The sequence below is a fragment of the Nothobranchius furzeri genome, chromosome 6 (assembly GCF_043380555.1).
Source record: "Nothobranchius furzeri strain GRZ-AD chromosome 6, NfurGRZ-RIMD1, whole genome shotgun sequence".
NCBI classification, from domain to species: Eukaryota; Metazoa; Chordata; class Actinopteri; order Cyprinodontiformes; family Nothobranchiidae; genus Nothobranchius; species Nothobranchius furzeri.
The window spans coordinates 42,704,130-42,728,443 of NC_091746.1; the positions used below are offsets into that span (position 1 = coordinate 42,704,130).

At 40.6% G+C, this 24,314-nt stretch overlaps 1 protein-coding gene across 1 annotated transcript in view; it reads left to right on the forward strand.

Moving 5' to 3' along the window:
* LOC107396394 (leucine-rich repeat transmembrane neuronal protein 4) overlaps positions 1-24,314 on the forward strand; it is a 188,927-nt gene that overhangs the window by 158,010 nt on the left and 6,603 nt on the right. The gene's annotated exons all lie outside the window — the stretch shown is intronic.

A 24,314-nucleotide genomic window follows, 5' to 3' on the forward strand; every position in this document is an offset into this window, starting at 1 on the left:
ACATGACAGACGTAGTCAAAACACACATGATTTCTTCTCCTTTAAACTGAAGTATCATCTCCTTCAAATCACAACACCCCGTTCACTTAAATTCAGTTTTTCTTTGTTCCGGTGACCCATGAGCCTACCGCAAGGGCAGGATACTTGGGCTCCCTAATAGAGGATTACCTATTAAGTGTTTTTTTTTTTTTGTTTTTCTGGAAACATTTTAGCTAGGAGGACTTTGATAACACTGCAATAACCATGCCTGGCAGCTTTGTTTATTTAGCCCACTTCATTTACAGAGGCAATGTAATGTCCTTTTCAGGCCGCAGTGTCATTTGCTGAATCAAATTCCAACTAAATTCAGCCGCTTGTATCCACAATCTCATTCTTTTGGTCACTACCCAAAGCTCGTGACCATAGGTAAGGGCTGGAACATAGATCAACCAGTAAATCGAGAGCTTTGCCTTCTGGCTCAGTTCCCTCTTCACCATGACAGATCAGCATCACTGCAGACACAGCACCAATCCGCCTGTCGTTCTCACACTCCATTGGAGCAGGACCTCATCCCTGACCTGGAGAAGACATTCTACCCTTTTCCAACCATGGCCTCGGATTATGTCTTGGGTTATGAAATTTGTCAAGTAAATGTATGAACACTTATTAATTAAAGTAGGGGTGTCCCGATACACCATTTTCACTTCTGATATGATATCGATATCAGTTTGATAAAATATCACCACAAATCATACAGACTTCTACCTATTTCGTATGAAATGTCATGAAATGATCATTACTCAAAGAACAAAAGCCAGCAACAGTAAGTATGAAACAACTATGCGAAAATCCTCATGCAGTGTTTTGTGATGCTTCAAATGCGTGATGAGATTGGATGCATTAAACCCTGTCCTGCTCCACCATGGGAAACTTGTGCATGACAAGTGCTTCACTGAGCCACACTGAAAAATACTGCCACACGGCCAACATTTCTTCTGTTCTTTGTTACAGCACTAGCATGCACTGATCTGATCACGAGAGCTTTGCACGCTGGATATGGGCACTGCTGGATAGAATTGCTGGAAATGAATTTAAAGCTGAATGAACTGCGTATATCAGAGATTTTTTGATGTAGTCTGATGTAATCTAATCCTATTTCTGATATTTATCAAAACAGAACATCCCTAAAATCAAGCTAAAAAAACTAAATAAAAAATATGAAAAATATTCTTAACAAGAACCCAAACCCGGACAGTAGAAAACATTTTTTTGTCACTTTATGTTTTTATTTCCATTGGTGAAAAAACAAATGGTTGGATCAAAAACACACTTCAAACCAAACTTTGGTGAAGAATAGATTTAAAGTTTTTATTTATGTTTTTTTATGTTCTTTTTTGTAATGCATATGCATTTACACAACCAAATGGTGTGTCTGGGAAAAAAACTGACAGTGTTTGTCTTCACACCTCCTCAGACACACTGCTTTGGTGAAAAGCTGACTGGTGGGCTTCAAGTCATTGATGCCCGCCTAGCAACATCTGAGCTGAGCTGACAACCCCCGCATGCTACAGCAGCAAACATTTGAAAGGCAATGTTCACCCACACAGCGACGCAGAGTCATTCACACACAGACACATAAAAAACATCACATGCACACATGGTCTTGCAGACAGATTTACACATAGCAAGGAATGCATGATTATAGTGTTCTTGCTGGAATTAATGGTAGGCTTTTAAGTTATGTTTGTTTTTTCATACTGTCACAAAATAAAATCCAGACTTGGACCCAAGAAAATATGGAATGCTGTGAGGCACTGATGTTTTTCTTTTTGTTTGTTTTTTAAATACTTTTTTTAGGGAACTCTTAGAAAAAACAAAATCTTCATAAATAAAGGAGAAAATAACACTTTTGGGGACTTTTTGTTCTTTTGAATGCTTTTTTGGTCTCCTCCAAAGCAATGTTTACCAAAGGACCCAAATGTGGGTCATGAAACACAGAGAGGATGGTCTTGATATGATTTGTGGAAAATAATTATAATCAGTAAAAGTTATTTCCAAATACATTTGAATTGTTGATGCTCTTTAGAAACTGGTTTATTAGGATTTTTCCATAGGATTTTTCGTTCATCCAACCAATTAAAGTCAGGGCCACATTTCTCTGCAGCTTTGATTAATTTTTACTTTGGAAGAAAAGCTGAAAGGATTGTAATTCTAAAATTTATGAGACCAAGAGTGTAGGGCACAGCACGGTTTAAACTTTTATTTGGCCAATATTTAATATTTATACAGTAAGAGGTCATTGTTTCTTATTGTGTTAATTGCTCCATCCCATTCTGACTGAGCACTGTCTCATCACCATACTGGAGGATTGGCTGCAATGAATAAAATAATCAGAAAGGAAGACAATAATAGATACTGTGTTTATTCAATCATAATGGTAACCCCTATGAATTTTGGATTTCTGATGAAAAAGTCAAACTTTTGAAATGTTCCATATGCAAAAGGCATGCCCTAACATGCATATACATTTTAGTGGCATTTTATTTGTAATATTTAAGGTGTATATAGAGTTGGCCTACTCTTTGGGCTTCCACAAGGTTTGGAATGTGTTAATACAAATCATGTATTGTTCTTCCAGTGCAATTGTGAGATCGGGCCTGGCTTCTAGCCTCTGCTATAATTCATCATATAGGTGTGTCATTAGGTTGACATCAGGACTTTTGTGCAGGTTAGTCAAGTTCCTTCACACAAAACTCTTTATTGCCACACCTAAACATATTGATTTAGCAGGGTGCCTCAATACTTTAAGTAAAATCTGCATCAATACAGAACTGGTTGGGATCATTTCCCCTGAAGTACATGTGCACATGCATAATACATAAACTGCTTCAGCTGTAGGAATTCTTCAAACAGTATGTTTGCTGCATTTTGTGATATCAGCATTCGCAGCATTGACAATGACACAGAGCATTGTTTTCCTCAAATCATGGGCAGGAAATATGAAAAAATCTTGTTTGTTTACATAAGGCGTACTAAAGCTGTTACTGTGCCAACTATCACTCTCCATGTTGTTAGTGTTTTGCATCCAAAGACAGGTAGAATAATAGCAGATGGTACATTTATAAAAATCTGAAGGCTTCACTCATAAAATGGGCAAACATTGAAAACCAGATGTTATATATATATTACATAGACATCTTTGTTGGGATCAAAGTAGTTCAGTAATCTCTAATTCTGCCATTTGTGTTGCTTGATGCCTGTATATTCAACGATGTATTGTGTTTTACATTTAGGGTCACGCACATTTCTTTTTTCCAACTCAGTAAATAAGCAAATATTGCTAAATAAAGTTGTCCTTTCTCTGTTCATTCAATGTTTAATTTGGAGTTTTGCAAAAATGCACATTATGCATTTGTCAAATATGTCTAAAAGCAGAGGCTCCAGGAGTTCCTCTTGGATAAACATATGTTGCAAATGCAACCACATTAATAATGCATGCTACACTTCATCACAACATTTCACTAAAACTCCAATAACTGCCATCTCTCCTACCAAAATTGTAGATAAAACAAAAAATTGACTAATTAAAATTTAAGTAAGATTCATGTCAATGTGGGGCTAGTAGTATAATACATGCCCACTCATTTCCAGCTCCATTATTGCAACAACATTCAACTCTAGCTTCGTCTCACTAATTTAATTTGCTGTAAGAAAAGTATTTTTGCTCAGAGCCACAGTAGATACTTTGTAGAACATGACACTGTGGAGGATTGTCACACCAAAACAGTTTTGGAGTAAACACTGAAACTCTACATCAAATATGAATTATTGCAAGCATTAAATATAAATGGGCCAAAGTGAATTATGCTGATATAGTTGAAGGCTTCTAAAAACGGCAGTGAAGTAAAAGAAGTGCATGGGAAAAAGCAGGTAAACTGTAATACCGTAAATCCTCTAATATTGGCCTGTATTCAATTAACGGCCGGGTATAGCATTTTGGCCGGTGTGAATAATGGCCGTTTTTTATTGTGGCCGGGTGGAATGTGGTAACAAGCAAGTACGGGGGGCGGTTGTGTCATCCGTCTCACTTTTGATTTGCCAGTGATAGACCGGGAGGGTAACTTTAACCATGCGGAGACGAAGAGGAGGTGAAAATTTGATATCAAGTTCAAAGAGAAAGTGCTGATTATGCTGCAGAACACTCTGGGGAGCAGTAGCAGGGGTTGTATGAACTAGTCACTAGTCGACTTCACCGCTCTATAGTGACTTTTTATGCCTGTCATCGACTAGTCGCTGTCACGTAGGGCTGTAGCGAAGCCTCGACGAAGTCGACGGCTCGATTCTAAAAATTTGTCGACGTCAGATCCGGAAGTCGACGCACCGCGCCCACTTGTTGCATCCCCAGGAGTTTGTAAATAGAGGAGGAATCTGCCTGTTTTTCCTCTAGTTCGCCCTCTTCTCCGCCTTCACTAACATCTCCGCCAAATACCGAAGACCCGGAACAACGTCCGTCCACTACTAGATTATTTTCCTGTTTTGCCCCTTCGTCTCCCGGCAACGGACAACAACTTCCGGGGTCAGATGTGCGCTGCTCCGTCTCTGTCGCAGATGTAGAAAATCACCGGGAGCGCTTCTCCCTTCATTAAGGAGCTTCTTTCAGACATGAGGAGAGCTGTTTTGGTGGTAGCAGTCTCTCCTCCATGCTGGTCTGTTTGCTGCTGGGTGTTTTTGGTTTATTTAAACTTGGTAACTTGAACTTAATGGTGGTAAAGCTACTGTTAGCATCTTCGCTAAGAGCTTCTTGCGTTGGGATAAGCTGTTACGTTTTGGTTTAGAGTTCATCTTTTTTGTGGTGTAGATCTCCCTTTTATTACATTTAGAGTGTTGTGGGTTTTCGGTTTAGTTTAAAATGTAAGACCACTCGCCTCACGCACATAAGTGACCAAAACAAAGCAGCATGGAGACACTCCATCTTCTACCACCTCTCAGGCAGCAGCCTGCACTCCCAGGTTCTACACGTCACCAGAAAACCAACACAATAAACGCAGTGTTATACAAAATGGAAGGCCTGTAGTGTTTATTCTCTTACAGTAAGAATTTATCAATTTTTTTGAGGAATTTATTTGAGATTTTCTGGTTTTTGTTAATTGTGCAATAGAAAAATAATCATTAGATTAATTTTCTAAATAGTCATTAGAATAGTCGACTATTCGATAAAATAATCGTCAGAATAATCATTTTAAAAATAATCGTTTACCCCCAGCCCTACTGTCACGTGATAATGACCGGCAAGATGCAGTCCACGGAAAAGACAGCAGCCTGCTGTCAGCAGGTGACAAGCCCCTGCGCGTCGGGGGGGCAACGCGCTGTGCCAGAGCGTCTGTACTGACAGCCGCCGTAAAACGGACATTTAACCAAATTGTGACGTTTACCCTCTTGCAATTTAACATTCCCCTCACCCCCATCCTAACCTTAACCAGCTTGCGCATGCAAAGCTCTGATTGTTGACGCGCTCCAGACATCTGCATCCTGAGCACGGCCACAGCAACATAATCAAATCAGGTGTTGCCACCTCAAAAACTAATTAAACACGCAATCGTTCATGTCGGCTCATTTACTTTTTTGTTTTCTGTCTTTTATTCGTGCCTGATGCTTTTCGCTGCTGTGGATCGGGGCGCATCAACTGTTTTGTCCTCGGTGACGCACCTAACTGATGTGGCCGGCAAGCAGCGCGCACTCCGCTGTTTTTGCGGTCGGTAGATCTTTTAGAACTGCAGTTCAAAGATAACTCATAAGGTGAATATATATGAACCCAGGTAGCAGTTTTTCTTTAGGATTGAGAGGAGATGCAGGAAGATAATAAACAGGCAGGACAGAAAAATAGTCAAATAAAAACAAGTTAGTTTTTGTACCTGGTGGTTGCAACAAACAGACACCACTGAAGGTAATCAGAAGTGAGGAACAGAAAATGAAAAAAATCATTTTAATGTTTAGAGCAGCAGGAACTCCGAGAGGCTGCAGGCGCATCAGTGAGTTTGCGGCCGCTGCGCAGGGGGAAGGGGGAGAGGGCTGAAGCAGAAACTACCGTTGTTAAAAGAAATGTGTTTAACTTTGAAAATGTGGGCGCAATTTTACTTGTCAAAAACTCCAGCGAACCATTTTTTCATTTTGCTCAAATAGAAATTGAGACCTGCCTCTAATTCTGGCCCTCCTTCCAATAAAGGCCTGGAGCTTGATGAGCTTGAGTAAAATACAGGCCCGGGCCTGTATTAGAGGATTTATGGTAACTTGTTTAACCCTCCCACTGTCGTTATGGGTGGCCCTGTGTGGAAAGTTGACCACTGAGAAGGATTGATGGGTTATCCCTGTCATGTTTGGGGAAGGTACCCAACCCAAGACATGCAGAACACAACACAGACCAAGAACAGGGTAACAAATGTTTTATTTTAAGAAGGAACTGAGGATGCACAGAATATCTGTGGCTGGAACTGCTACGACAGCTCAGCGTCTGGAGGAGGGAGAACACTGGTGAGCACAGATTCAGATTCGGAAATCCATTTAGGCAGAGGTGTTCAGCGGGACTTAATGGGGGACGAGAGTTTGCTGGCTGGAGGAGGGGGCAGGCTGAGAGCGGGGAAAGCGCAGGAGAGGGAGCACAGGTGGAGGTAAGCGGGGCGTCCTGGTGGCTGGGGCACTGGGTTGAGATGAGAGAGGAGAGTTATGGAGATTGGTGATTTGGTCCATGTGCAGAGTATCCAAATCCTGGAGTCCAGAGGTGGGTATCCAAAAGCTAGCGACCAGAGAACAAACAGGAATCCTGAAGAAGGGAGATAATCCAAAATAAGCTCCAGGTGGTAGCAAAAGTCAAAAATCCAAAAATACCTAGAGCAAACACTATAAGCACAAGAATCCTAGAGATACTAGAGGTTAAACACAAGTGGCTGGGTACTACCAAGCTGTGGCAATCATCCGGCGTTGAATTGTGTCCACCATCCACCTTAAATAGGAAACACCCCACTGATTGCTGATCAGGAACAGCTGGGCACTCCCTCTCCTGGCAAGAGACTCAAAGATGGTAAGGTGAAATGAGAGTACTCACCCCGGCTCATGACAATCCCTTGGGTCCATGTGGCAGGGGTGAGGTGGTGCTCACTTCTCACCCCTGCCACATGGACCCAAGGGACAAAACATCAACCCTGCTCAATGGTCAACTTTCCTCACGGGGTCTCACCCATGACAGTGGGAGGGTTAAGCTTTGTTTCAGTAATTCCTCAACATTATTTTGGTTCCCCTTAACTGGAAAAGCTAGAGATCATATGGAGACTTACTCATTATTCATTTACAATATTCTACAAGGTTGATGCTTTATTTCCACAAATAACACAAGCCTGAAGGAGTGCTGCCATGTTGTAGAGTTGCTAATGCTAACGGTTAGCTTTTACTAGTCGAGATGTGCCACTACATCAATAGAGCCTGACCCGGTTGCGAGCCATGAAGGCAAATTTGTGTGACACATATCTGTGTGGATTTTTCTGAACCGATTGTTTCCCTGTCTAGTTTCTATCGGTGGCTAATGCAAGAAATAGGGGTCGAAGAATATTTTTACATTCAGCCTGAATGTGAAACTCAGAGTGAGTGAAAGTATGTTAAGTATTTAAACAAGTACTAAATGTTTCTCAATGAACCCTCTTCTTTAAACATTATATAAAACAGGTCAAAAATTTACAAACAAATGTGTGCAAATGTGATCAAACCAAAAACAGTAGAAAACAGGTCAGATATTCAGTTTACAAGGAGCTTTCTTCCAACTTCTCCTTACTTTGTTATGCTTTTATGTGCCATGACACTGTGACTTGAGAGGATCAAAGTGTTTGGCAGGAAAAGCAGCACACGTTTGAACCATAATGCTCCCAAAGCTTAGGGAGGCATTAGCATTATGTGCTTGTGGCACAGTTGCTTCCTCCTTAGCCACTCATAAAAGCATCAACACAAAAAGAAACAAAACATCTAAAGGGCACTGGAAAGCTGTACAAATTAAGTTATGAGACTTGTGCATTTTAAGAGTCACTGATGACTTCTACAAATTTGAGCTGCTGTGAAAGTGCACACATGCTTCATGGAAATGTAAAATTGTATGATTATGACTTTTAGAGCCCCTGGTTATGGAAAATATGCAAAGGTCCCCATGAGAAGTGAAAGACAATTTTAACTGATAGTAAAATACACAAAACAGTGTTACGCATTTTATACGACATGCAGTACACAAGGGAAAACATGAGGAATTATTTCTCCCAAGGAGATTGTGCAAAGTGTGGAGGACTTCAGGGGACCATGCAGTGCGTTCTGGTTCACCAGGAGGCATGATGCCAGTCATTGTCAGGGAAAACACATGCTGGTGATGCTGGCAAAAATCCAAAGAAGAAAAAAATCATCCAGAGAGGCCGAACTTTTCTAGTTCTTTCTTTAGCTAATGCCTTCTGACAGCTGCCACAGTACACAATAATAATAATAATAATAATAATAACAATAATAATAATAATATATGTTTCTGGAACCTATTCACACACTACATCGAAAACATGTTTTCTGTAGTTTTTTTTATTGGACTTTAAAAAAAAATTGAAACAGGTATGAAATATTACTGGAAAACAAAAGCTGTTTTGTGCACCAATTCCATTCATCCTTCTTTAATGCCATCTTCTCAAGAGAATGAGCCTTCTTCAGTTTTCATGCTAAATACATAATTCATGAATGTTTGGAATTTTAAATGTCTTGATGTTTTCCTTGCTATCTGGCTCATGCCTGCCTATCAGTCCACCTTATCTTGTGCCAGCTCTGGAGGGTGTATCCCAACAGGCCAAGAAATGGTACAACCTTTAACAGGTCATTCCATTGTAGCGCGAGCAGAAAGGAAAAACCAAGACATAATGTGGAGAAAAGCAAAACATATGAAGACAAACCTGTAGTTTCATTATTTTTGACCCATGGACATGTTGAGGCTGCTCTAAGAAAGACACAAGGTGTCCCTTAAGCATTAGAAAACTGCCATTGTGATTCTGGAATTATTATGAGCAAATTTCAAGGTGATATAAAACGGGATGTAATCTGCTTTAGAAACCTGATGAGGAAAATATTTTCTAAAACATTTTTCTCTTGTTTTCTCTACAGTGAGGATTTTTCTCTTGTAATGAACACGTCGTTACATTTAATTAGAAACCATAGAATGTGAAATATTATAAAACATGAAATATCACCTTAATGGATCTTTGAATAAATTTAACCCAGAAGATCGGATCTTTTTATTGCAGGGATTGAGCAACACTTCGTATCAACTTCAAGATAGTCAGGTTTAAAAAGTTAAAAGATTTATTTCTAAACAATTTAAACAAGACTAACTTTAAACACTATGTGTATGATGTACCTAAGGTGGAGTAAGACTGAGGATGGTGTGTGTGTGTGTGAAATATGTTCAGAACCAGCAAATCCGGGGAGACTGTTAGTTCTGCGTGGGAGTGAAATGGGGTTTCGCTCTAAGCTTTGGTTTGGAGATTATAACACACATTGAGACGCCATCTGTCGGTCTACGTACCCCAACGGAAGTCCCCGTTTTCATCCGGAATGTCGGGGGTCCAGCTTGGACCATCTTGGAACCGACGCCTGTAGACATGCAGCGGTTGCCGACCCTTCCAGTCTTGAGTTACTCCCAGGTCACGACAGTTTATTGGCATCAGTGAGACCCGAAGGGGTCATGATGGTTCAGCTTTTATTCGGAAGGAGCCGTTGCAGCAGGTGGAACATGCAACAAATTCAATCCAACTTGTCATTAGGTTATTTTTGCTTTAAGAGGAAAGTTACAGATTGGCCACTGTGACAACTTCTCTAGAACGCTTGGAACTCAAGTTAAGATGACGTGGGGCATAGTTTTATAATTTGGGTGTTTTGATTTACTGTCGAATCAGAATTTGACACAAAAGGGGAATTAACAAACACCAACAAAACCACTCCTCGTGTCAGATCTGGAAGGTTCTGATTGGATCAGAAAAAGGAATGTGTCATGTGATTTTAACATTACGTGTGATCAGTCTAGTGTAAATATTTAAAGTTATATTACTTATTATAGGATGATCCTTTATCATAGGATTATAATATCAAGTAATGAATATTCTTATTTCACAGATTGATTGACCATTAGCTTCACATGATTGTTGGGACTAACAAAGTTATTGAATTATCATTTAATAGAGTTCTTCGTCTTCTTTCTTCTTTCTTGTGCTGGCCGGGGAAGCAACAGTTTAGATAAGAGCACAGAGCATGAGTGGCCTTGGCCCATATCTTGTAGATTAGGCTTGTGTCAGAAACGTGTGTTTCTGCTTGGGCAGAGCAAAATAGAGCAGGGCCTTTTAGGTCAAAGATGGACAATTCATCACACTACACTCTTTTCTTTTATTTATTTATTTATTTATTTATCATGTGATATCAAGTGTTACAGTGTTACAACAACAACAACAACAATAATAATAATAATAATAATAATAATAATAATAATAATAATAAGCACTTCAGACACAACCATGTTTTTAAAGTTGACCCAAAGAAGTTCTACAGAGAACTTGACAAGAAACAGATAGAAATCAAAGAACTACCATCTCTGGAAAAAGTAGAAGAGTTCTGGAGCAATGTTTGGGAAAAACAGAAAAACCACAATGAGACAGCACAATGGATCAAAGAAGAAGCAGGAAGATTGAAGAGCCGACCAGTACAGGAGTGGACAAACATCAGCAAGACAGAAGTAATACTGGCACTAAAGAAAGCAAATAATTGGAAGTCACCTGGAGAAGACAAAGTACATAACTTCTGGCTTAAACATCTTGAAGTCATACATGAAGATCTTGCAAGAGAATACACAGAAATTATTAAAACACCAATAAAGAGCCCAACCTGGCTAACACAGGGTCTAACATATCTGCTACCCAAGACCAATGACACAAAAAACCCTAAGAATTACAGACCAATCACATGCTTACCAACGATGTACAAGATTCTCACAAGTATTATCACAGAGAGAACATACACCTTCCTCGACAACAACAACATGCTACCACCAGAACAAAAAGGCTGTAAGAGAGGTAGTTATGGAAGCAAAGACCAACTCCTGATCAACAAGATGATACTGGAAGACAGCAAGGGGAAGAAGAAAAACCTGAGTACAGCATGGATAGACTACAGGAAAGCCTTCGACAGCGTACCACACTCATGGATCATCAAAGTAATGGAACTTCATAGAATCTCACCAACTCTCATTACCTTCATGAAGACAAGTATGGAATCATGGAGGACCACTATGATGCTCACTTATGACGAAAGATCCATCAAGACAAGACCAATAAAAGTGAGGTGTGGTATCTTTCAAAGAGACTCACTATCACCTCTCCTTTTCTGTCTATGTCTAGCCCCACTCAGCACCATGCTAAACAACAGTGAACATGGCTATGAGGTTCAAGGCAAGAAGATCAACCACCTTTTTTACATGGATGATCTGAAGACCTATGCCAAAAATGATAACCAACAAGAGGGACTACTTCAAATAGTCAAGCTCTTCAGTGATGACATCTGCATGCAATTTGGACTTGACAAATGTGCAAAGGCTACATTCAAAAAAGGAAAACTCACATCAAGATCAAACATACAATTGGACCAAGAGACTGTCATAATGGAGCTCAATCAAGAGGATACATACAAATATCTTGGGGTTAATGAAGGAGATGGAATACAACATGCTACCATGAAAGAAAAAGTAAAAAAAGAGTACTACAGAAGAGTTAGGCTTGTTATCAAGAGTGAACTCAATGCTGCAAATAAGATCAAAGCCATCAACATTTTAGCTGTTCCAACGGTTACATACAGTTTTAATATCATCAACTGGCAACTTAAAGAAGTAAAGAAACTAGACACCAAGACCAGAAAATTGCTGACTTCTGAAAGAATGCACCACCCAAAAGCGGATGTTGAAAGAATGTATCTACCAAGACAGATTGGAGGCAGAGGATTTACACAACTTGAGATGGCTTACAAAACAACAACAATGGCATTGAAAACCTACCTTGAAACAACAGACGATGCCCTACTGATCCTCGTTTGTCAACATGAAGCTCGAAAGAAGCTCTACTCTGTTACAAAAGAAGCTATACGATATGCACAGGAACTAAACATCCCAGAGGTGGCAAGAATAGAGAAAGAAACAGTGACAAGCTTTGCCAAGAGGACCAGAAGGGAGGCAAAGAAATGGGCACAAAAAAGGATGAGAGAAACATGGGAGGAAAAACCAATGCATGGACAATACCCCTTGAGAGTAAAAAAAGCTGATGTAGAACAAGATCATACTCATCAGTGGCTACGCAGTGCAGGACTGAAGGCAGAAACTGAAGGATTGTTGATAGCAGCACAAGACCAGAGTCTGTCAACGAGATCATATCACCACAAGATCATTAAAGACGGAACAGACCCCATGTGTAGAATGTGCAGCCAATATGAAGAAACCATTGACCACATTGCCTCAGGCTGCCCCACTCTAGCCAGAACTGAGTACATCCACAGACACGACAGGGCAGCAAGCTATATCCACTGGAAGATTTGCAAACATTTCCATCTACCAGCTGCAGATAAGTGGTATGAACACCAACCACCAACAGTGACTGAAAACAACAACATCGCAGTGTTGTGGGACATGCCAATCAACACAGACAGAGAAATCATGGCCAACAGACCAGACATAGTCATCAAAAACAAAGAAGAGAAGACCTGCCTCATGATTGATATGACCATCCCATCTGAAAAAAATGTCACCACCAAGGAGCTTGAAAAGCTATCAAAGTACAAGGACCTGGAAATAGAAGTCACAAGAATGTGGGGGATGAAGACAAGAATACCCGTCGTAGTGGGTGCACTTGGCCTCATCAAGAAGGGACTGGAAAAGAGAACAAAACAGATTCCTGGAAACCCAACAGTCCAAGAAATCCAGAAGATTGTTCTTCTCGGAAGTGCCCACATCATCAGAAGGACACTTTCCATAAACTAACCCTGAAACTGCCTTAGAAGCATGGATTGATTCTGGCACTTCAGTGAAAGAATACAAATATACAAAAAAAATATAATAATAATAATAATAAACCCCGAGATACTTAATTCCTCCACTTGAGGCAGGACCTCGTCCCTGATCTGGAGAAGGCATTCTACACTTTTACCGATTTAAGACCATGATCTCGGATTTAGAGGAGCTGATTCTCATCCCAGCTGCTTCACACTCAGCTGCGAATTACTCCAGCGAAAGCCGGTGACCACATTCTGATGAAGCCATCAGGACCACATCATCTGCAAAAAGTGGAGACCAGATCCATAGGCCATCAAAACAGATGCCCCCAAGACCTTGGCTGCACCTTGAAATCATGTCCATAAAAGTTATGAATAGAATCGGTGACAAAGGGCAGCCTTGGTGGAGTCCAATTCTCACTGGAAACAAGCTTGACTTACTGCTGGCAATGTGGACCCATCTTGGGAAAATGGGAAAAAGTAGCATGAGATTGACAGGCAGATTGGTACTGCGTCAGCAGTGATGTGGTCATTGTGCTGATCTATCGTGGTGAAAAGAGAGTTGAGCCGGAAGGCGAAGCTCTTGATTTACCGGTCGATCTACGTTCCTAGCCTCACCTATGGTTAGGAGCTTTGAGTAGTGACCAAAAGAACAAGATCGTGAATACAAATGGCCGAAATGAGTTTTCTCAGCAGGATTGCTGGGCTCTCCCTTAGAGATAGGGTGAGAAGCTCGGCCATCCGGGAGGGGCTCAGAGTAGACCTGCTGCTCCTTGACATTGAGGAGAGTCAATTGAAGTGGCTCAGGCATCTGGTAATGATGCCTCCTGGATGCCTCCTGGTGAGGTTTTCTCGGCATGTCCAACCCAGAGGAGACCTAAAGGAAGACCCAGGACATGCTGAAGGCACTATGTCTCTCGACTGGCCGAACACCTTGGGATTCCCCTGGAGGAGCTGACCAAGAGGTAAGTCTGGGCCTTCCTGCTCAGGCTGCAGCCCCTGTGACCCAACTTCGGATAAGCGGCTGAAAATGGATGGGTGGATGGATAATAATAATGATATTACATATTGGTCAAACAAAGCAGCAGAAAACATGAAATTTAGAATAATTGCAATAAAACCTCTTTGTGAAAACATGTTTTCTAAAAGAATACTTGCTGGATGACTAGATGAAGTATATATTTGACTTTTTTGAGTCACCTTTACATCAGGGCTATTCAATTCTGGGCCTGGAGGGCTGGTATCAGCACATTTTGGTTTTAACTCTGCTTCAACACACCTGATTTCAATCAGCAGATGATTACCAAGCATCTGTAGAGCCTGGTGAGCTGCTGCACAGGTGATCCAACCACTGAATCTAGTGTGTTTGACTATTAGAGAAACCACAAAAATTTGCTAGATACCGGCCCTGGCTTTACATTATCAAATCAGGGGAATATATTCAGCAAAGTCCAGTGCTTCCATTTAAGAACTGTGTGTGTGTGTGTGTGTGTGTGTGTGTGTGTGTGTGTGTGTGTGTGTGTGTGTGTGTGTGTGTGTGTACTTGTTTTTATTCGTTTAAGGGGTCTCATAGTAAGGAGCCTACCAACGTTGACAGGTCCAATGTAGTTGAAGAGAGGCATCAATATTTTTTTAGGGGGGACTTGCTTGGTTTTTATTTATTTTTTTATTTTTCAGAGTTCTAGCTCCACCAGAAAGGCAGACCTTTCATCTTGGTGAAAAAGTGTTGGCCCTGCTTGGGAGTTAAGCTATAGTGTGTGTGTGTGTGTGTGTGTGTGTGTGTGTGTGTGTGTGTGTGTGTGTGTGTGTGTGTGTGTGTGTGTGTAAGACAGTCTGGTGACATTAAGTCATTATTATGATCTTGTAAATATTTTAGCAAATCATTTGAATAATTACAAAACTATGTTAACACAATCAAGTACGCAGGCACACATGCAACAAGCCAAACAGAAGGACCAGACTTTGTGTACACATACTCTCAGCTAGCCAAAATATCAGAGTGCAAACATCATATTCCTGTGGGCAAACGTGTTCATATTTAGTGTAAATTTAAAACAATTGGATGACAAAGATTATGAGCTCATGTGTAGAAAATAAATAAATAAAACTGAGTAAACAAATATTCTTTACTTAGTATAAAAAAATAACAGAATTTTAAGTTGGGGAAAACAGATGCTCAAAGGCAGCATACATGATTGTTTTTAGCAATTGTGCGTAAAATTCTTCTTCTTATTATTATTAGTAGTGGTAGTATAGTAGTAGTATTGTTGTTTCATTATTAATAATAGTAATAGTAGAAGCAAAATGTGCAACTATTCACCTATTTCCCAAAAACTCTTAAAATGTAAAGGCTTCCACATCATTGTATTATTAATATTATTTTTTTGTTATTATCATTTTTATTTATTTTTTATTGTTTTAGTTGTGTTTTTTTAAGCTGGATTCTAGCTGAAAAAAAGGATGTCACTTTATCGGTTAAGAAAGATGGGGGTGAAAAGCTGAGATTTTCTTAATAAGTCACAATAAAAAAAGAGATAAAAAATTGAAATAACAGACATGAAATAACTTTCATTGTCATGAAAAATACACCTCAAAAACATATCATTAGGAATAGCTTAAAGATGTGTATATTTGCTAGTCTGACCAGATGTTATTCATTTGCATATCTGACTGTCAACAGACCGCAAGGTGTGAAGAATTACTAATGCCCTAATGCTGAGAGGCAAAATGGTTGACAGCATTCCTAATGAGCCAACCAGACGCTGCAAATATGGATTAGGAATAGAAATAGCACCTTTTGTTCACAGGAGCTGACGCGAAAAGCATTTTGTGTCTATTTTTTCTGGCAAAAGCGCAATGCAGTTTTACATGCAGGGATGTTTCATCACTCAGTATTTACTTAACAGCTGAGCTGAAATACAACTCAACAAACACAACATGATAATAAAAATCTTAAAATATGTCTGTATTAGCCCAACACCAGGTCAGACATTTATTATTCTTATCAGGATTCACTGGGATTGAGCATGTCAGGATTAAACAGCTGCTAAATCCGTATTCTAGATGATATCACCTGTTCATCACCACCTCACACCCCTATCACCTTTTCTTTTTAGTTATTTCTTCTTCTTTAACCTGTATAATTCTTTCCTTTCCTCTCTGTCTGCTTCTGTACCTTTACATCTGTATGGCACAACCACACAACTTTCCAACACTGCGTCAGACTCAGCACACACGCACACACACACACACACACACACACACACACACACACACACACACACACACACACACACACACACACACACACACATTAAATCCACAGCACAATATCATAATTTATGCGTCAAATAATACAACCAGAAACACTGTTGGATCTTTATTATAGTTATTTACTTTTCTGTTATTCATTAACATACTATTTTATACATTTAGTTACTTATTCCATCTTATTCACATGAAGGCGTCATTTTCTAGCTACTCACACACACACATCTATGGGTGCACTAAGGTTTGTCTCATGGAACATACATGGAGCTGGCTCCAGAGAGAAAAGATTAAAGATTTTTGATCAGTTAAGAGAGTGCAAGCAGACGAAATATTATTTCAAGAGACTCATCGATCTGCCACATCTGCAGATGAACTTAAAACACCTGAGTTTCCCAGCATGTTCTCTGCCTGCCATAGTTAAACAGTACATGAGTGATTATGGGCTTTGTGATGCATGGCGATCTCTTCATCCTAACCATAGAGAGTATACTTTATTCTCACACGACCATCGCTCTCATTCATGTTTGGATTATTGTCTAGTCAGCAGCTCATTGTTGGCTGACATTTCAGACACTGAGATATACCCCATAGTTGTCAGCAACCATGCTCCGGTTTCTTTAACTCTGGTAAACAAGAAGACAATCCCACCAAGCAAAAACTGGAGGTTTAATACATCACTGCTCAAAGACGAAGGTTTTATATATTTTTTTAAAAAGGAGTGGGCTTTATATTTAGAACATGATGACCTGCCTGGAACATCAGCATCTATTCTCTGGGAGGCAGGAAAGGCAGTGATGAGAGGTAAAATAATCTCTTTCTCATCACATAAGAAAAAAACGGAAAACAAACGTATTCAGGAGTTAGAAGAAATCATCAAGTCTTTAGAGGCATCCACAGAAGAAGAGTTACTGAGCAAAATTACGCAAAGCTAAATTAGAACTTCATGGAATTATTGACAAAAAGACACAATTTTTAGCACAAAGACTACGAATAGAAAATTTTGAACATAGTAATAAATCAGGTAAATTTTTAGCTAGCCAATTAAAAATAAATAAAGAGAAAACTACCATATCTGCTGTTAAAGACTCAACCGGGAATATAGTTTATGACCCTGAAAGCATAAACAACACTTTCAGAGACTTTTACCAAACTTTGAACTCACCATAGATAAACCCATCAGATAACGAGATCAATGAGTTCCTTGACAGGATAACACTTCCTAATTATCAGACAGCCAAGTTACAGCCCTGGACTCGCCACTAACCTCAGCGGAGCTCCAGGAAGCCCTTAAATCCATGACGAATAGGAAAGCTCCAGGTCCAGATGGGTTTCCAGCAGAGTTCTACAAAGAATGCTGGATCATTCTGGCTCCAACATTTTTCAGAATAGTGAGGGGAAATCGAAGAGAGTGACGGATTACAGCCAAACATGAATTCAGCTAATATTAGTCTCTTGTTAAAACCAGGCAAAGACCCTGCATTTTCTAACAGCTATTGCCCAATTTCTCTTATTAATGTTGATCTCAAAATAATTTGTAAAGCCCTGGCCAAAAGATTAGAGAAGGTAACCCCTTTCATAATACACCCTGACCAAACTGGTTTCATCAAGGGTAGACAGTCGTCTACAAACTCAAGTAGATTACTTAATTTGATAGATTTCGCTTACAGTAGAAACATAGAAAATAGTATATTATCTCTAGATTCAGAAAAGGCTTTTGATAGAGTTAACTGGAAGTCCTCATTTGCAACTTTACATAAATTTGGTTTTGGGAACTTCTTCATAAACTGGCTACAAACATTATACAGTTCACCAACTGCACGTGTCAGGACAAACGACCAAATATCTGCTAGCTTCTGTCTTCAGAGGATGACCAGGCAGGGATGCCCACTCTCCCCCTCACTATTTGCTATCTTTATCGGACCACTAGCAGCAGCAATTAGGCAAACAACAGGTATTAGAAAGATAAAGTGTAAGAAAATAGAACATAAGATCAGTCTTTATGCAGATTATGTTTTACTCTTTCTCCAGGACTCTCAATCCTTTCTCTCCCATTCAATAGAACTGATAAACTATTTTTCAAAAGTTTCAGATTATTCTATAAACTGGTTAAAATCCACAGTTCTACCAATTAATTTCTTTTTTGTCAATTTACTTAATACACAATTGGAGTCAGGGAATATCACATACCTGGGAAATAATGTCTCTCCCAAGTTGGCAGATCTAACCAAACTAAATTACAGCCCACTTTTAAAGAAAGTGGAAGATGATCTTGCAAGATAGAAATCCTTACCGATATCACTCATGGGGAGGGTTGCTACAATTAAAATGATGGTCTTACCCAGAATATATTACTTATTTTCAATGATCCCAAACAAACCACCAGCTGACTGGTTTAGATCTCTGGACTCATCAATTACCAAATTCTTTGGCAGGATAAACCTCCACGAATAAGCTTAAAAACACTTCAGATGACCGAAGACAAAGGAGGACTGGATCTACCAACTTCTATTATTATTTCTTAGCCAACAGGCTGCAATATGTACCATGATGGTTGCAAGATAACCCACTAGATGAGTCCTGGTTAGACATAGAACAGAGACTTTGCAATACGATAGAGCTTTCAGACTTACCATTTCTTAGCTCAAGCATAAGAAAACATGAAGGCTTCAAAAGTATTAATATCTGGTTAGGTTAATATCTCTGACAGCATGGTGGGAGTTTCTAAAAATGACAGAGTCTTCACTAATACCATGCAGACGCACACCTATCTGGAATAATCCTGATATTTTTCAAAATAGCAAAATGATGAACTTTCCGGACTGGAAAAATAAAGGAATCCTATACCTGGAACACATATATGAAGGAATGGACTTCATCCCATTTAATAGAATAGTCTCCCAATTTGGAATAGATGAGAATAGCTTTTTAGAATATCATCAAATTAAATCTGTAGTCAAACAAAAATTAAAGCTCATTAAAATAGAATTACAAACACCACCAATGGTATTAGACTTCTAATCTCATACCCCCAAAACTACTGTCTAAAGAATATAAGACACTGTCCAAAATAGACAATAGAATAGCAATCCTTATTGAAAAATGGGAGGTGGATCTGTCAGTCAGCTTTGACCAGAACTTCTGGTCCCAAACTTGTTTAAAAACTTTTAAAATGATCAGACACTCCACTCGGGGTGTGGGGGGTGGCCGGCCCTGTGGGGGGATCTGGGCGGGGCCTTGGGGGTCGGGTCCTAACATGTATGCTGCCGGGGAGAAGGCAGGAATTTCGGGTTCAGTGGCCTTAGGTAGACCTTGGCTCCTCTGCTGTCCCATCACAGGGGAGGGGGAAGTCCAGGAGGGGGGAGGACCCAACCTTACCTGGATGTCCTATGTCTTATGTAATCTGGAAGTTGTGCAAATGCAGGGATGGGCGTAGTTATTCTGCTGGGGTAGGGCTGGGTTGGTGCCCTCGGACTCCGTGAGGCTCTGTGATGCTGCTGCTTTGGGCCCTGGCAGGATGGGCTGGGGTCTCCATGCCCTGGGTGGCATTTTGACAACAGAGGTGCCTATTGGGGCCAGTGGGGGAGCTGGCTCTCTGGAGGGCTAAGACCAACCAGCCATTCCTCCCCATCCCCACACATTTCTCTCCTCCTGCTCCCTCACATCATCACACAAACATGCACATAGGACCCCATTTCTGCATTCCTGTGGCAACCTGCCCCCCCAATTTTATTTGCACCTTGAACACTTCCACCAGCGACATTCCACGCAAACACACACTTAGGGCCTTGGGAGTGAGCACATTCAACGGCAGTAGGCAGGGGGATTTCTCAACCTCATCCCAAGTGCCGGTGCCCACTTCCAGTTTTAAACTGCACTTAGACACAGAGGGCTGTGGGTGCAAGTGAGGTGGTGTGGTGGCATCAGCTGGCATAGGCCAGACGATGCCCGCACTGCCCGCTCACCACAGCCATCGAATACACCTCATCAACACTCACTAACACCATATAGGAGCAGGTGGAGGGAGATTAGGGGTCCTAGCCCACCTCTGTTGTCGCTTGGCTTCCTGGGGCTGGAGGCTAGGAGGGAGATCTGGCCGTCCGGTTGGGGTCTGGGGTGGTGGGTTGCTGTGCTCAGCGTTGGGCGGGGGAGCCTGCTCATCAGCACCCCAGCAGAAAGGGTCGAACTCTTGGAACCGGTAATGGTTTTACCCAATGTGCAGCAGTACCGGGACCAGAGTGAATAGGGTGTGTATGGGGAGCATGAGTGGGTGTCCGGCATGCATTTTTGTAAGTCTTTGGTTGTATGTGTATGTGTGAGCATGAGGGAGGGAGTGTGTGACTGTGGTTGTGTATGACTGTATATGTCAGGTGTGGCCTTTGACTCCTCCCTTCTCCTGGGACTTCTTTATATGATATAGATCTTCGTCTCCCCTCTCCCTGCCACACCTGGTGTGGAGTGCGGTGCCTTGGTCTGCCTGGGTCGTGGCTCCCGGGTCAGGGAGTTTAAGATTTTTGGCATCTGCCTGACCAATCCCGGTGGCTGCCTGGTGGGGTCTGGGTCCCAGGGCTCTGCTGGTTCCCCGGCGGGGGTGGTCGCCCCTGGGTCCCAGGTCGCTGGGTCTCGGGCTCGGCCGGCTAGGGGGTGGGAGGCTGCGGGCGGGCCTGTGGGCTTGCCGCCAATATCTCCCGGGACTCTGCCGGCTGCTGGTTGTGGCCCCCCGGGTCAATCCTCTGTGCCTCTCGAGGGGGGCAAGGGTTTTTCTGGTCGCAGTCTCCCTGGGGTTCCTGTGCTCTGGGGCAGCTTCTGGATCCCTGGGACTTGGAGCTCCCTCTGTCTCCTGCACATCTTTAGGGGGCAGATCTGTGGCCCCTCACACTCTCTATTGAACGCTCCTATAGAGAAACCTTACATAAACATGAAAAAGGATGCTATTACTTTTTCCAATTATTCAAAAAAGTACGGTGCACTGCCCTGTCATGTTATTTGTTGCTCTGATTGGTCCTAGCACTGTCTAATTACATGCAGAGACAGTTTGAAAGACAACTGTAGTTTCCACTCCTCAACTGAGCCTTGTCTCTTGGTCATGGCCAGACTATGTAATACATACAGTACATACGACGGCTTGCAAGGCAAAAAGATGAAAAATGTTTTTTTTTTTATTTATTTTGTGTGATAAAATGATAGTTCAAATTATTTGTAGTGGATTGTCTGTGTTGTAATAATAATAATGATGCCTAAGTTTTATAAAGCGCTTTTATCAACTACTCAAAGATGCTGTACAGATAAGGAGACAAACGAACATACAAGGCTAAAGTGATGTCATCGGCAGACAGCAACATGTTTTCTGTAGAAAGCTGCATTTCACTACATTCTGGTGTCAGCACTGTTTGAGAGGATATTCAAGAAAAACAGAAAGATTAAAACTATAAAAGCAGATCGTGCGAAAATTATTCATTTTATTTTTTTACAGTTACTGAAAATGCTAAAGTTCCTGTTGATGCTTGGTATGCTACGCTAAAGCTTTTACGTGAATTACGCAATGCAAAATGAAAATGCTTGCTGTAATCAGTCACTATTTGATGCAAAAGCATTGAAGAATAAAAAAAGAAAAAGGCAACAAAGCTGTATTTTTTTTAACCCCTACAAATGTTTAGAAGTCTGAGTTGCATTTGATGTTTGATCTATACTGTTATAATTCAACAGATCCCAGAGAAAGTGGTCAGAAGTTATTATGGATTCATTAATTAATTGGACGCGGCTAGCAGAGTAAAGGTGTGTGATGGGAGAGGAGTGAGATGGAGGTGGGTCAACAGCAGGTTTGTGAAGGGTTTAAAAAACTAAAAGGGGAATAAGGGGAGTAATCCACTGAGAGTCCATAATGTAATGAGTCAGCCTCGCTTAATAGAGACCATCTGAGGAGAAAGTACACAGTGGTTTTGATTGTACAAATGTGTGTGCGTGTGTTGGGGGGGGGGGGGGGGGTAGAATAGAATAGAATTTCTCTTTATTGTCTTTCAGTGGGGATGTTTTGGTCACAGCAGCTTCAATAGAAGCAAACAGGAGAATAAAAACGAGTAAATACAGAAGGAATAAGATTAAAGAGTAAATAAGAGAACAACACAGAAACTAAATGATTCAAAATATTAAACATATACACAAGTTGAGAAATAGATAATAAAACACTGTGTGGATTATAAAAGATCACACAGTAAAAGAGTAAAATACTGGATTTGAAGGTGGAACTATGTTCAACCATTAATTACAATGTCATCAAATGAAAAGACACCCAGTAAAGGCATATTAGCGTTAAATAGTGGGCGTTTCCCTTTTGCATATTTTTAATCTTTTTGGGCAGAACAATTTAAAGTTGATTCCAAAATATGATTTATATTTATATATTATATTTTTCTCCTTTTTGAACTAGAGGAGTCAGCGTCACCTAAATTAAAATCCTGTCACCTGAAAACAAAAAGTGAGCAATTATTTTAGATTTTTCTGCGCCAGCCTTTAATGTCTCCAAAATCAGTGTTGTCAACAGCTTTGTCAGGAGATTAATATTTGAGAGAAAAGTGTAATCAGTCCTTTTGAAGGCAGACAAATTAAATCTATTTCATCTTCATGTTATGGGTCTGACAGCAGAAACGTTGGAAATATAAATACCACAATACTTCTAAAAGTTGCCCCAGTGGGATTGGTGAAAAGACAGGAGATGTTTTTTTTTTTGTTCATTTCAAATAAATGTTTGTATTTTTTTGTTCTGTTTTACATATTAGAGTTTCATTATTGGATCTAGATAAAAATAGTATAAGCTGGGTCTGTAACGATGGTACATGTGTGACACATTGTCTGCACCTCTTGGGGAGTCAGGGGTTGTTTTATTCATCGCTTTTGGTGTCATATCTATTACTCCTGCAGCTGTGCGCTTCTTGTCGCCTGCGTGTACAGATCGGATGATTTCTCTCTCTGCCAGCATGCAGTATTTATTCCAGGTCAGCTGCCATCTCACCCTGCTGTTTTTCACGGCCTGTTAGAGATCTCTTAATTGGCAAATAAGTGTGTGATTTAAAGTTGGGGAGACAGTGTGTTGCAGAAGTCTCATCTGCTTGTTTGGGACTGTGTAAGGGTCTGCAGAGAGAATACAAGTCCAGACACATGGACAGATGTGATGACTGTTTTTGGCAGTGATACAAGCTTCATGGCTCTGGAGATGCTGCAGAGTTATGTGTGATAAAGTTGAAGCTCTATAGCGGCTTTGGTTCTGTTGATGTGCAGTGCTGCTGCTTGTGAATGTGTGTGTGTGTGTGTGTGTGTGGGGGGGGGGGGGGGGGGGGGTTGGTCACAAACCTATGAATGCACAGTTATGTGGCAATGACCATTAAGATCAAAGATTGAGTGCTAGAGTCCATTTCTCGTCTCTGAGCACATATAGCTTATGGAGTCTCAGGTGGAAACCATGTGAGGACATCTGCAGTGACCTGCCAAACTTACTGTGAGGTTGGAGCCACAGAAGCTTGATGAACTGCTGTGTGACAAATTAACAGAAAAGCAACATTTAAATATCATTTAGGAGTGTTAGTATAAATAAAAAGTAATCACAGTTGTGGCTGATTTAGCTGGAGTGTGTGCGTTTTATTTTAATTTTTATTTTATTATTTTATTTATCCAATTATCATTTTTTCTATGAGCTGCTCATAATGGAAAAATCCTGAAAATGGTGTGTTTTACTGCTTTTCAGCCCAATCTCTTATTTTTTTTATCCAAAACACTGATTGGATTTTTTTTCTCAAACTCAAGTAAGTTAAGTATGTGAATGAGGCCATTTACATTTTTTTCCTGTAGTCTTAAAACAACTGTAATCTCAAACCTTTATTAGCAGTTTGTGCAACAGTTACTATAGGAATGTGTACACTATCATACATTCCACATTACATAGTTATGTACGCAAAGTTCTGGTATTTTGCCGCATAAGAGCTTAAGAC